The sequence below is a fragment of the Mytilus californianus genome, unplaced genomic scaffold, assembly GCF_021869535.1.
Source record: "Mytilus californianus isolate M0D057914Y unplaced genomic scaffold, xbMytCali1.0.p SCAF_10, whole genome shotgun sequence".
NCBI classification, from domain to species: Eukaryota; Metazoa; Mollusca; class Bivalvia; order Mytilida; family Mytilidae; genus Mytilus; species Mytilus californianus.
Genome location: NW_026262582.1, coordinates 34,486,158 through 34,501,972, shown reverse-complemented (window position 1 = coordinate 34,501,972; position 15,815 = coordinate 34,486,158). Strand labels below are relative to the sequence as shown.

General features: G+C 30.5%; 1 long non-coding RNA gene across 1 annotated transcript; it reads left to right on the top strand.

Moving 5' to 3' along the window:
• Positions 1-7,534: 7,534 nt before the first annotated feature.
• LOC127719074 (uncharacterized) lies at positions 7,535-12,685 on the top strand. The gene is made up of 4 exons (XR_007990151.1): positions 7,535-7,763; positions 9,260-9,386; positions 10,239-10,352; positions 11,895-12,685. It is a non-coding gene; the product is annotated as an uncharacterized LOC127719074 (long non-coding RNA).
• Positions 12,686-15,815: the final 3,130 nt, after the last annotated feature.

The following is a 15,815-nucleotide window of genomic DNA, read 5'->3' as shown; positions in this document are numbered from 1 at the left end:
CGTTGTTAGCCAAATACACCTTTTGGTGTTCTCTTTTGAAAATTTCATATAGAATGGAGGCGAATCGAGTAATAATAAGAATCGACAAATGAGAACATCACTGTTACAGTATTCTGCTAATCAATTATATGTGTTTGAATTTGTAAATGGAAAATCCTACCGATTGTTGGAGAACGTAATTTCTATGAGGTCCTTTAAATTTCTTAATGTTTTTGTAATATTGGGTGTTTCTCTCTAATGGCGTACACTATATATAGCCTTATAAAATAAAAATGAAGGGATGTAGTATTTTTGCCAATGAGACAATTATCCAACATGCAGAGAAAAACAGGACGAGGATATAAACAAATATACGGCATTAGACGGGTTGTATCAATGAAAAAATTAATACCGTATGGTCAGCATGATGTGCTTTGACATGACAAAATGTAAGCATGTGTAACGAGATAACCCAAAGGCTTATTAATGACAATATAAGTAACGAGAAACAAATATGACAGACAGCAACAAGACTACTGAGCCCATAAATGTAGGTCGGTGCTAGCTTATCGATTCTTTGAATAAACTTATTCTTGACGGTTATCAATTTAAAATTGTCTGTAGTAATTGTATCTTTGAATATTGTTTTCATTTGTATTAGGATTGATATTCTTAGCGATAAATTAATACACAACTAAATATGCATTGTTTAACAATTATTATGGTTATTAACGCTTACACTTCTAAATCCGATCGATATATATATACTTTTGCATTTTACAATGTCATGTTTTTTTATACTGTTTTTGACACTAAATCAAAAAGATGTGTGTTGATGATATCTTGTTTTGATACATGATTTTTTATTACTTTTTTTTATCGTAACTGGTTTTCAGTAACTGCGAGTATTCTTAAAGAGAGACGAAATATACCAATGGGACATTCAATCTCATTAGTCGGAAATAACCAGAGAACGCTATGGCTAAAAAAGGAAAGAGACAAAAAGACAAACAACAGTACACAAAACACAACGTAAAAAACTAAAGACTGAGCAACACGAACCTTAGCTAAACCTGGGGATGATCTCAGGTGCTACGGAAGGGTAAGCAGATCCTGCTCCACATGTTGCGCCCATCGTGTTGCTTATGTAACTACAATCCCGGTACTTTGTGTCTTCGGTGTTTTCGTTAGTTGTTTGTTTTGCTTTGTATCGATCTAATGAACCAAGCCCTTATCACCTGCTGTTTTGTATTTTGTTCTTTTGTTTTGCTGTTATACCACTGTCCTATTTGAGATGAGGATTGTGCAACTGCAAACATGTTTTATCCCGCCTTCTTCTTTATGTACATGTTCCAAGTCAGGAGCCTGTAATGCAGTGGTTGTACATCTAACATTTACGTCATTTGGTCTCTCATTGGCAATCATAACATATCTCCTTATTTTCTTTTCTGTTTTTGGACTGGGAAGTAAGGAATCTAAATAAATAGTCCATCAACATCAACATTGATGGATGTTAGTTATTTCAATAATGAAAAATAAGAAATCAAAGCTAACGTTGTTGTTTTGAAATTTGAGTTATAGCTCTTTGGACATGAATCAAATTGGTACTTATCAAATTTATTGCATGTTTGACAAAAAGAAACTATATCTGTCAATATTTTAACAGCTACTGATCCACTACTGATGAGTCTTATGTAAACAAAATACGCGTCTAGCGTTGTATATTTGATAAATTTGTTTTCGTATGTCTTTTTAAATAATTTTGAAATTAGGTTGAAACCTAAGAAAATTAAAATCCTTTTAATACAATGATATTTGTTCATAAAGCAAACATTAAATGTAAATTACAGATTAACTGAAATATGTTCCAAGCTGAATGAAAATATTTATTGATATTCGAAATCCACCAAAAAATCAGACTTCACGAAAATGGAAGTAGTCAATTAACCCACAAATATTTAATACTTCGGTAAGAATAAAAAAAAAAACTTCGATAGTGAAATTTACTTGACTGCAAATAAATATGTTTATATTTAAAGACTTCATACCTTGAAAGAATTGATTTACTTATGTAAGATTTTATTGTTGTTTCGTTACTTCTTCTAATGTTACATTGTCAAAATACTTGAATGTTATCCATTGTTATCATCAATGATATAGATATTGTTTGAATATTTTCAACATGTTTAGCTATCAAATTAAATTCAATTAAAAGTTATGAATTATTATAAACAAATAACCAAGCATTGAATTATTTACTGCTCTATGAACAATTTTCAACCTTAGGTTATATATAAAAATAAGAAGAGGTGGTATGATTGCCAATAAGACAACTCTCCACAAGAGACCAAGTTACACAGAAATTAACAATTAAAAGTCACCGTACGGCCTTTAACAATTAGTAAAACCCATATCGCATAGTCAGCTCTAAAAGGCCCCGAAATGCCAATGTAAAACAAATCAAACGAGAAAAATAACGGCCTAATTTATGTAAAAAATAAAGAACGAAAAACAAATATGTCTTTCATATAGGCTACATATTCCATGATACCTGCATAAAAACAGTAAACGTTTCCAAAGTCGATGGACAGATTTCCGGTTTGTGAAATTTAGAAAATAATATATTGTATTGGAATAATATTTCGTGTAAAGAGACAAACAGAGATGGTCAACTACAAGAAATCAACGTTAAAACCGGAAAAAGTCCAAGAAGACAATCAAAAGTTGAGGAATAACAGACAAAATATAGCCCTAAAAAAACTACAAATGGGCAAATCAGGTATACTTACCCTTACAGAGCACCTGATATTATCTCCGTTTTTTAGATTGGGTTCGTGTTGCTCCGTCTTTGGTTTTTCTATGTTGTGTTTTGTGTTCTGTTGTTTGTCTTTTCATCGTTTTTCGTTTTTTTTTTTGGAATGACATTGTCAGTTTTTTTGTTTGTTAGGATGTCCCTGTGGTATCAGCACATCGGTAATTGTTCCTAATTTTAGTAAAATACATCATCAAGTTCTATAACCCACAAACCAAATGTGAAAGTAAAAAGCAGGATTTTCAAAGAAAGTAACAATAAGACATTGAAAAATTCAGGAATGACCACGACGGCAAAAGCAACAAAAACACTTTTAAAACGAAAACAGGGGCGAACTCAAATGTTCTGAAGGGTGTAGAATTTTAAGGATATCACATCTCTTAGCCAGTACCTTTAAACTAATGAAAAGAATTCTCTCCTTATTTTAGAAGTAAAATTAGCTTTTTATATCGTTCTTGATTTGGGCCATTCATCATTTTTTTCTACCTTCACTGATGAGACGAAACGCACGTCTAGCGTACAAAGTTATTAGCCTGGTATCTTTGAAGAGTTTATCATTTTTATTTCTAATTGAAATAGAACATACAATGCAAATATTCCCTGTAAATGGATTTTAAAGGAACATCCAATAGATGTTTTTACTGAAAAGCAAACCTGGATTTTTCTGTCGTATAACACACCGAGGGTTCAAATGAAAGACCGACCAAAGGGAGGTCTTTCTTTGGACAATCCTGACACCCCAAGGTAATGACTTATAAACCGTCAAAAAATATTATTTTCTGCAGGACATTGCATCCCATTTTACCTATCACATTAAAGTTGGATATTCCTTTCCTATGCGTTTATGTATAACAACGCCCAACGGCAAAACTATCAGGTGAAATGAAACTCACTAATCTAGATATAAATGTAAATAACGTTAACTTAGAAATTTTATATATTTTTTTTTAATTTTACTGTAACTTCATAAAGCAAGAAATATAACAATTGTTTCGATATATGAAATATACAAGTCACTTGGTAAGTAATTTATTATATTAAATTTATTAAAAAAAATGGGGGTATGTTTTTTCTCTGGTTTTATGACATTTGTACCACGAAAAAGCATTATCAATGAACCACTTCTCTTTTTTACTTAGCAATACAGTATTTCTTAAAACAAAATGAGAATCAGGATAGAATATTATATATTATTATACTTCATGTCAAACTGTCAGATTTTGATTGGTTAATACGAGGGAGACAATTTACTCTATCCCATGGAAAATACTCTATTAACCTTCACGGAGACGCTTGATCAAGTGTGCGCTTTAATAAATACGGATAATTGTTATGTACAAGACGACATAGTTTATTACTTTGAATTTGAAATTTAATAGACAGTAATAACAGAACATTCAGTATAATAAATTAAATAACAAATATCTGAGAGGGTGATAGAGCAGATTGTTACCCCTCGGAAAGACATTGTCAACTTCTGCTTCGCCACAGTTGAAAATGTTTTCTCGGGGTAACAATCTGATCTATCACCCTCTCAGCTATGTGTTATTTATATAATGTTATCTCATAGAATTGCGTGTTCTGGTAATAGTATTTAAAACTAATAAATGGGGTAAAGGAGTATTATGTTTCTGCCTATAGCTAAGTCCTTTAAGGAACATTTCAGGTGGAAAATTGTATAAAAAAAACTCCAATTGGCAAAAACACACGACTACTAGCAAAGGACATTTTAACAAACAGAAGTTTGTATCATAATCGGGGTTAATAATGACACGATAAACGTCATTATTTTATGCCTTGAAGCATTTTTTGAAACTTAGTATCTTCCGGGTTGTTAAACAATCTTAACAATGGAAATGAAAAAAAATTTATCTTAACATCCGTTTCTCTTATATTTTTCAATCCGCCACGATTAATTGTCAGGGTTTTTCATACACATGATGCGCAGCATGTATGAGAGGGGGAAATTCCTTAAATTAACTGCGTACATGTAAAAATCTCTTCAATTAAAATTAGGAAAACTAAAACCGCATAACTATTGATGTTTCTGGTTACTATATATCAGTTAAAATATTCGACCATGTATAACGATATTCAAGGTCACTTAAAGTAATTTCGGAAAAGACAATTAAATCAATGTATTTATCATTTCGTATCGAAGAATCCTTTAAATGAATGCACGTAAAATCTCCTTTTTTAACATTTTCTAATAGGAAAATGTTTTTCCCTGCCAACAAGTAAATGCATGCATTATTTATAATACAATTCAGAAGTGACAATGAATCGTATAATGCTTACCCTTAAAACATCTACCTAACTAAACCAATAAACTTAATTCACTTTTAGAAATGAAAACATTTAGATATTACGCTTACCCTTATGTTTTTCTTTCATCTAGATTTTTATTCTATACTTAGATAATTAAGAGATTAAACGTTTCTATACTGATATACTTACTTGTTACAATACTCGACAAGAATGTCTGAGATGAGCTGATATTCAGATGTATTGTAACAATTGCCGATAGAGAAGAAATAATAAAACCAGCAACACAGACTAGGATTTTAATTGACCTTCTAATGAATCTTCCAAATGCTATGTTCACTTTGGTTATGGTCATTTGAAAACAATTCGACTCTGACAGTAAAGTAAGTTTAATGAATAGCAGTATAGTCTTGTGGGCGTTTTACTTTTTTGCCATAGTGAAGACAATATACTGAAAAAAGCTTCACAGCCCATGTGTTTGTGTCTTTCAATTCAATTTGACGCCACCTTCGCTGCGATGATTCTTTTCCTAATACATGTACGAAAGGACTCAATCATCATGTTATGTGACAACTTGCATTGAATCATAAATGTATAATTTTTAAATCATTGAATCTTAAATTTATCAATGTGAAATCATTGATTGTCTAATGTTGAAAAGAATTGTGATTATGAGTAATTAACTTATTATCTCTTCTTGACATTGTCGTTGTTAAAAAAGTACCAAGCTTTCAACTTTGTACATTGGACGCGCCTTTTTTCTACAAAAGACTCACCAAATACGCTAGTCCCAAAAAAATTAAGAATGCCCGATAAAGTATGATGTTGAAGATTATTGATGATGATGATTTTCAGATGTTTTTCATACATTTACTGTAGATTCAATTTTTGTTCGTGGTATAACAATTTTCGTGAGTTTTGTGAATCAGAGCAATCGTTGAATTTAAGAATTCAACGAAGAATAATACCGAGAAATGTGTTTTAAGTCGGATGTTTATTTCCGGTTATGTTCTGCAATTTTAGTATAGTGTTGACTTCCGATAAACATGTTAACATAAAATGCGATTTTGAAATAAAATAGAAAAGTATTTTGATTAAATAAATAATAAAATCTTTAGAATATCAGTAAGTATTTTCCTTTTTAAATTGACCGAAATTGGTTATGGGAAATAACTACAAGTTGTTAATTACCGTATGATAATTTGGTTTATTGGGGATTAAAAACCAAACGGATAAAGTTCGGGACTTTGCCCGTGGGTAATATTGTTTCTGACAAGAACATTAAATTACACACATTTGACTTTAAAAATAGATAAACAAACCTTTAATAATTAGCTCAGGTAGGACACACGTTCCTTTTCAAATAAAATTTCGATAAATTGCCGTTGAAACATTTTTGTTTCTTTATTCTGGACAGAAACGACATTTTATCAAAATCATAAATTACCTGCACATGAACACTTGTAACCCATTCAATTATAATCCTTTATGTATTTATTGATCCTAATCATACATTATACAAATACAATTTATATTGCAAAATCGTTCATCAAAATTACATGGGAAATACACTAAGTTATTTTCCATCATGAAACTTAACACTTCGAATAAAATTAAATTTGTACATGTTCCACACATGTTCTCATAAAACCGCGAGATGAGAAAATTGTATCACTATTTTATGTTGGCTTGGCTGCAAACATTGTAAGCATGTTTCTTACTTTTGATAATTTTCTAGTGACTGTTATATCGGCATTATGGAAAATAACTTTCTGTTGTTTCATTATTCAATCATTTGTACATCAACAGGCTTTGAATACCTAATAAAATTCGGTGAGGAAATTATAAATTGTAAAACAACCAAATAATAGTTGCCTTTGTTCACGTTTGTAATCGAAGTTTTAAATGAACACTTTAACCTCTAATGACCCAAAGAGGATTTGAAAAGTACACAGTGGGGTTTACTCAACAAAAAAACAGATTAAAACAACCAAAATACGCAAAGAGTGTCATATTCCCCTGGTAAAATCAAACTGGAAGCAAATGTATACATCAACATTTTCAAAGACATTTAACTGAATGTTACAATAACTCATTTTGACATCCAAACTCCTTTCAGTGAATGTATTTTTTTTTGTGAACATTAAATAAGGTATCCAAATTCATTTTCCAAAATAAAAGTTTTCTACACTGCAGACATCAAGTATTTCAAGTCGCCTGATTACTTACATTCCTTTGGAAGCTGATGTAATGTGTCTAAAAGATTGTACTGAACTATCCTCTGAATCTTATTTCCTAAATTTGTTCGATATTCTGTAACCGATTTATTTTGATACTTCCTACATTTTGTAGCAGTTCATCCTCATATACTTAACACGATAATGTATTAAGCCACAACTTCCCCTTATTGTGAAGTACTGTACTCAAATGGAGATCCCAAATTTCCTATTCAAATCAAATATCTAGTATTAACTGGACTTATTCATGTTATTATTGTCCGTTATGTCTATGTATAGTTTAAATTCATTTATTTTACAGTAATCCTGTCATTACAACAAATTATGATGTTAACGTGTTAAATATTGGAAATTCCTTTTTTTCTATACGTCAAGAGGAATCATTTCTATTGGGTTTACCATCGCTTGAAAACTATATAACACTAGGTATCCGTCTTCTTAGTGACGAAAACCTTTACAGTGAACTAGTTGTAAGTTATTAATGGTTAAGTTATTGGATCTGTTTCATTTTTTTTTAAATATATGTTTAAGCTTGATAAGGAACAATTAACATACGCAAGCATTCTGACTTCGATCTGTTAGGTTGTCATATGATTCCCTCGTTTTTTGCAATTTGTTTAGTATAATCAAAGTGAATTACACGGTGTGTATTTTTCCCCGCTCTTCGCTATGCCAGTATCTGTAGTGATGTTAAAGATTTAAATGCACGTAATCTATAAATTTACCTATCAAAGATACCAGGCTTATGATTTGGTATGACAGACGCGTGTTCCATCCACATAAAACACATAAGTGGTTTACGAATTTGATCAAATACGAAGTTAAAGAGCCTTTAAAACTGAAAAAAATCGAAAACTTTTGCCAATTATGTATAATTTGTAGATTTTATCTCACTTTGACACAAAGCGCTTTTTCCGCGTTTAACTTTATCATGAACTTCTAAACTAAAAATTTAAAAGCCAATTTTTATAAATCTTTGCTGATATCTTTTATAGATACACTGTATTAGTTTGGTAGCTACGCTGTACCTTAAGATACCTTTATACAAACGAAATATCTAATCTTATTTTTTACTGTGATGTTGTTTAATGAGACTGTAAATTTATTTCCAAAAGTTATCAATTTCACACAATAGTGACATCATCGAATATTATCATAGCGGTACTAACAGTTATAAATGTTTTAGTTAAAACAAAATCGAAGTATATTAATCATACATGAATTGTCATATAGTTTTGAACACATATGTTCCTATATCCTATCGTTTCTAATATTTTGGAATTGTATAAGGTAACTATATCTCATTCTGTTTATGATATCTTTACAGTTAAACTGTTAGATGTGTACTGATTTATATTTCATCTTATAAAACATGATTTATTATCAGTTGACATTGCCTTTTAAAATGTTTTGGTTCCTACGAATACTTTATAATCGGTATTTCGTAATTTGTACCATTTGTTGAGCTATGCTGATCTAATGAGTCGAACCCTTTCCTAGTGATGTTTACAGTTTGATGTTTTGTTTGTGCTTTTTACACTACTGTTCAAGGTTATGCGGGTGGTTGAGCTCACACACATGTTTCACACCAAAACATTTGCCTGAAATTCGGAGGTTGTCGTTGTTTGCTGTTTGTTTTATGTGCTATGCACATAAATCAGGATTGCTTTTTTATATCATTTGATAAGTTTCACATTTTTTCATTGCTGGACCTTTTAAAGCTGGTTATACGGTATGAGGTTTGCTTATTGTCAAAGACCATACGGTGGCCTATAGCTGTTTATTTTCTGATTGATAGCTGCTTCATTGGCAATCATACCACATATTCTCGTTTGTGTATACGAGATTTAAAAACATTTAATTTACGGCGCCGTCTTGTTAACTTGAAATTGTATGTTTTTTGAAAAGCATTACTATTCATTTTATGTTTGTTGCTTAACAATGTGTTTTACTGTTCACAAAACAGGATAAATTCGAACATAACAATAATGAGTAACAATAGACCAAGGATACCAGTTTCCGAAACATTGCAAGGATTAAAAGTTAAACTCTTGGAAGGAAACGATTATGCGGACACACTACGGGATAAATTTGTAAGTATGATGTACATATCGTATACGTGTGTTTGGCTTTCACGTCAGATTGATTAAACAATGAATTTTGATACAGAAATGCATTTCAACGAATTGAAAGATACATCTCAAATCAAGATGGCATAAGTAAAAACAATTTGTAAACTAATAACTATAATTGTTTCTGCATTTATCTAAAAAAAAAAAGGGAGTACTAGGTTCTGAGTTGTATCATTAAAATTTTGAATTTGTATACAGGAGAAAGCACATCTAAGGAACATTTCAAGTTTTCTCAGAAACTAAGTAAAATATATCTATTGGTTTAAACCACATAAGTGTTACCGACAACAAATTCCAAAATTCAGGCTGATGCATGTAGAAAGATTACATTTCATATCATGTTTACAGTTCCCAACAAACCTGTGGAGAAATAATATACAATACAACTTAATGTTTATACTTACAGGAGAACTAACTTATATCATTTTTTCACTATCTAACAGTAAATTTGTTGACGACGCTTGTGATTTATATCAAATTGGTTTACAACAATAAAAATAATAGTAATGAAGTTGTAATCGTCCGAAGTGCTTTCTTTGTTTTGCTTCATCAGGACTGATCAAGCCCAACCATTTCACTAAAGGGAATATACATAAATCAGTATAAAGTCATGATGTCATAGCTCTGCTTTTATGTTTGAAACAGGGGATGACCATTGTGAATAAAAATAATTCTCGTTTATATTTTTTTTGCATAACTAAACAGATCCAAAATCCATTTCATCCCTATTATAACTGTGTTTTGAGGGAAAAAAAGACAGATGTATATTTCTTATTGCAAACATATTTTACACTGTAACGGTTTCATTTCAAGGGAAGAGAGAAGATACAGAGTGATCGAATGATCTCCCACATTCAGTACAATGTCAGGAGTGAGATTAAGATCAAGCGATTTACAAGGGAAACTGCCGGTCATTCAATTCACAGGGTAAGTTTATATTTGAATTGTATTGTTCATATTTTGATACCATAACTTTCAAGTAGTTATTGAAATTTGTGATACATGAAGTTTTGTCAACTTTGTGTATTGAACTTTGACTTCAATGTATATTAATTTGATATTATATATTGTCAAGTCAATACATCTATTCAAATACAGAATTTTAAGTTATAGTTTGGCTGAATTTGCCGAATGAGTTAATAACCGAATTGATTGCATATAACATTAACATTATTAACTCACTGTTAAAATATTTCACAAAAGCGAGGACTTAATATCTTAATTATATCTAGAAAAGTAATAAATAAATGAGAATTAAAGTGCAGCTTGCAGTATAGAAATGCTGATGACAAATACTGAAAAACATATAAACATAATGTCAAACTATCGAACGGTCTGGTTCAAAACGTTAGTCATGGTATTGTTAGAAAATTTTATTGATACCAATAGAACACCGAAGAAGTGAAGTGAATGAATAATGGATGAATGCTCAATGAAATAAAAGAGTCGGAAAGTACCAAGGGGGCATTCAAAACTCATAAGCCGAAGAGAAAGCGAACGAAGGCGAAAAGACAAGCAAGTCTACAGAACACTACATAAAAAAAACTTATGACTGAGTAACTCGAATCCAACACTAAAATTGATAATTATCAACCGATCCGGAAGGGTAATCAGCTCTTGCTCCACTTATCACTATCACTGTTCTCATGGTTTGTACAAATGTGATGATAAGTCACATTGGAATTTCGTTGATATCACAATCGGGGGAATGAGGACAGAATTGTGATTAGGACAACTGGAACATATCCGTAGTTATCTGTGACATTCCATAACGGTAAACAAAACAGAAAAGTCAGCCGATCTCGAGGATTTCCACGCAGAGAAAAAAAATATCCATGTGGATTCAGTTTAAAAAGTTGAATGTCAAGTTGATACTTTCAATGGCCATCGTATTCAAATGAAATAACACTTAACATAATTAATTGATCAAATTTATTGTTAAAACATATATGGTTTTCAATAAATATTTGCTAAGGTGAAATGGGTAAATAATAGCTTTAGAAAGAAATCACTGTACTTGCATTCACTAAACATGGTTGAATTGACTTTTTGTATGTGCTATGAAAACAATATATTCAAGAAATATTTGCCATAGCAAGATAAGTAATACAGGAATTAATCAATTGTAAAATGAAATTAAAAGCAAACAATGAATATTTTACATTGTCAAAGAATTATTTGGAATTCTTATACCTTGTCGGAAATTTGACCAAGAAGTTTTTAATTTTATTATTTCATACTTAGCTGAATCAAGTCCACATCAACTACTAGATGTCTATTTGTTCGGGTATTATTTTCCAATGTGATACTTGAACGTTCAGAGAAATATTGATTATTGAAATAGTTTTGACATTTTTAAAATCCTTATGAAAATACAGAGACAGAAACAAAATATTGTAGTCAAATATAATTGAGGAAACAGTTACTGTAAATCTGAAATATATTAATAATTATTTGTCTTTCTCTTAGCTTGGACATCTGTACAAGAAATCGAGGAAACATATATCAAAAGTACAAAAATACCTCGCACACGTTCATAAAAATGAAACCCGTTTTTTGGACGACCAGACAGATTTTAATGAACTACAGTTAAAGGTAGAATCGATTCTGCAAGAACTTGATTGCGCAATTCTTGAACTAAGACAATCTGAGGATGATACCGATGACGAAAATGATGAGATGAACTCAGATGATGAAACTTCCGGAATCAACGGCGGAAGTGCAGGGGCATATGTTAACGATAGTGAATTGATACGTCCTCATAGTCATAACCATGACCGATATAAAAAATTGAAAACAGATTTCAAATTTCTCTGTAAAGCTTCTTTCATATTAGAAATCGAAAGTAATAATTACAAAATGCTAAGACAGGTTTGTGTATGATAAATATGTGAGGATTTGTTCAGACCAAATGGAAATATATACAGATAAAAGTGATATTGCAATTGTTGCTAAATATGTAACCTTTACAGAAGAAATATGCATAATCTACATGCAAATATGTTTGGTTACGGTTATTTTCCCTGAAAAATTTGATCGTAAAGAGAATTAATATACTTCCACTGTAAATACGGAATGATCTGGTGCATAAATAGTGTGACCACTACTGAATCACTTTTGTGATTTACCATTGTTAATAGAAGAATATTCAATTGTATTTTACTAGTGTTGAAATTCTCTCAGACAAAATTAGTTGTAGACAATTTAGACTATACAGTGTATGTATTGTTGATGTTATTTTAGTAAAATTTTGTCTTTTACATGTTGTATTGTTTTTATATATTTGACTTCTGACACCTAATGTCTCGTGCGAACGTAATTTGGGTATTTCAGATAATCGTTTATTAATGCGTACCGTAATTAAATTATTACATCACAAGTAGTTAAAACATTTGTTAAGTGGTATAAGAAATCAATTCACATGTTTACCTTTTATAAGTAAATTTAATACTTTCAAATTAAAAGAATGAACTCAGCATTGTTCTATGTTTCATTATCGTTTCTTTTTTTTTCTCCATGTTATTTATTTGTAAAAAAAACCGTTATCAAGTCATATTCTGCATAATCGTGCAGAAATAAAAGTAAATACTCGTAAATACAAACATATCATAACCACCAACGATCAATCGCAATGTATGCTTTTGTTTGAAAACAAAGGATACGTTCTGAAAAAAGCAAAAGACTAAAGCAGCAGGACAACTAAGCTTGTACTTTTTCCAAATTAACATATTTTAATCAGTTGCTTAAGACTGTGTGTTTCCCTGTAGATGTGTTTTAGTAATAGGTGTCGTTGGATAGCTGTTTCAGTGAATTAATCATAAATTACTTTTAATTAACCCGATATTTTCTTTAAATAGGTCAACGCCCGCTAAAGTATAGCAAGCAAACTGAAGATCTATACACACAGTTTTAGTTTTCACCATTTTTTCCCTGATTAAGGTAGATCGGATGTCTTCCTCAATCTTGATTATAAAAAAGCAGAAAACTATCAGTTTAGATCTTGTATGAATTAGTCTTATCACCAGATTGTACTCAAATGAGAAAAAAGGAACTGCTTCTTGGGCACATGAGTTCTATCCCGGTTTTTGATAGGGTTCGTGTTGTTCAGTCTTTAACTATAACCATACAAGGGGTGATAACTTTGTTAAACTATTTTGTGTAGGAATGTACAGAAAATTTACTTTTTTTGAATTTGTGAACAGAAAATGAGTTCCTTGACCCAATTTTCTATTTTATTTCCTAAAAGCACAAATCCTCCTTCCCTTATTTTACAATAAATTGACCGTTTATGTTATTTTTTTCAATTCACATTGACAAAATGTAGCTCTAAAAAAGCTCCGTTATCCAAACATTTCATGTATTTTTGAAAAGAAAATGTTAAACACTACATTTTGACAAATTTTTGAAAATTCTATCGTTTTAATTATGACCTCATCCGCCTAAGTATACAAATATATTATGTGGTATGATTTAGAATAAGAACATAGACACACACAAACTAATATATACACGCGCACAATATGAAAGTCATTCATTTAATCATAGATAACATTAAAAATGGCCGACACAAAATACGTTACAATTGCATACCTTGAATTTCTCACCAGAATAAAGTCAAGACATAAAGGAATGCTATTCCTAAAAAGATGTGCATAAAGGAAAGTGCAACCTGTTTCGTTCATACAAGGATATTTGTTTTCGTATGCCTTCCGTCGTTCTCTTACATTCATGATAAATAAAGCATGTAATTTCAAACGGTCAGTATATATCTATTCTAGTGTCACACGTATACTGTTAAAACACTGGCATCGAATGTGTATTCGAGTAGTGTTTGGCGTACTAAACTATAAGTCTGGTATCTCTGATGAATTTATTTTTTAGTTTGAAATATATATTGTTATTAACTTTTTAGATTTATATCCATAGAAAATGTATATGATCTATAATTAAGTTCAGACCCTTTATGATAAATTCGTCATTGCTTATGCAGTGTATTTGCTCAATCCGAAGAAAAAAATTTAACAAATCAAAAAAAGATATCAGGATTATAAATTGGTAAAAACTACTAATCAGGAAATTTCATACCTGAAATTTTTTTTGTTTGAATTGATTATTATACATCGTCAAAGAAATTTTTTGGAGAACTGCTTCATGCTGTTAAACGAAAAAATTTCAAAGCATTCTGAAATAGTTCCCTAACCGTTTTCCCTTCAAAGATGTTTATTAAAATTTAGTTCATTAGTCAGTATCATGTGGCTCTACTTTCACGATTATAATTTTATTATTTTTCTTTTTATGTTCACAAATTATGTTTTTGTTAATATTAAAAGCTTTAGGCTTGAACGTAATCATTGATACATGTATCAAAATAAAATATTACTTTTCAATATTCACAATAATGTACATATACCAGAATCACTAACTAATAGAACTTTTTTTTTTTTTTTTTTTTTTAAATATGTTTAATATTTTTCTTCGCAAAAATTAGTTTCCTGAAACAACATGATCAGCTGAAAACGATATGTTTTATCGGTATCATACGGTTGCATTAAAGTACAATTTCCTCTATATGGAAATGTTCTCATTGACTTTTCGTAATACATGTACAGGATGCACTCTAACTAACAAATAATCATAATTATTTATACATGTATTTGTATATGGAAATATTATTCTGAAGTGCTGAGTTCCGTTATAGTTGAAACTTTATCAGGATATTGTCATTATCGTACCGGTGCTGCATACGTTGATTTTACTTTCAAAATTTTAATAAATACCTATTTATGAGTTCTACATGTAAGTATCATAAAAAACGCAGCAATTCGGATTTTCAATTCAATTAAAATTCTAGACGAACAGATATTCTGTTTAAAATTGACGAATCAGTGTGTTTAAGATTCCTTGGATTTTGTATACATAAGTACACTTTGGACATTATCAGTATGTTTTTAGTTTTGGATTGAATGTCACATTTTTACCCAAAAATGTCTTTGTATAGCAGATTACAATCATTACGATATCTTCCTACTTCAAGAGTTAGCATAATCAAAAATGTATGCAGTCAAACGATTATACGTTTCATTCGACTAACTTTGATCATATTAAATGAACAAATGAGATTTCTCTTTAGAACTCTATGACGGGTATCGCTGGTGTCAGAGGAGAAAAAAAGATGTAATATCATTCGATTTTGTACTTTATTTGGCTTTTTTAAAAACTTTTTTGATTAACCACTGATGAGTCTGTTTAGACGAAACGCGTGTATGGTGTACAACATTGAAATATAGTATCTATTGTGAGTTTAAACCGACCAGATATTCGAATAATACCTTGAAGGAACTATTTTGTATTGTCATTCAAATAATGACCAAAGGGTCTACGAATAGGATT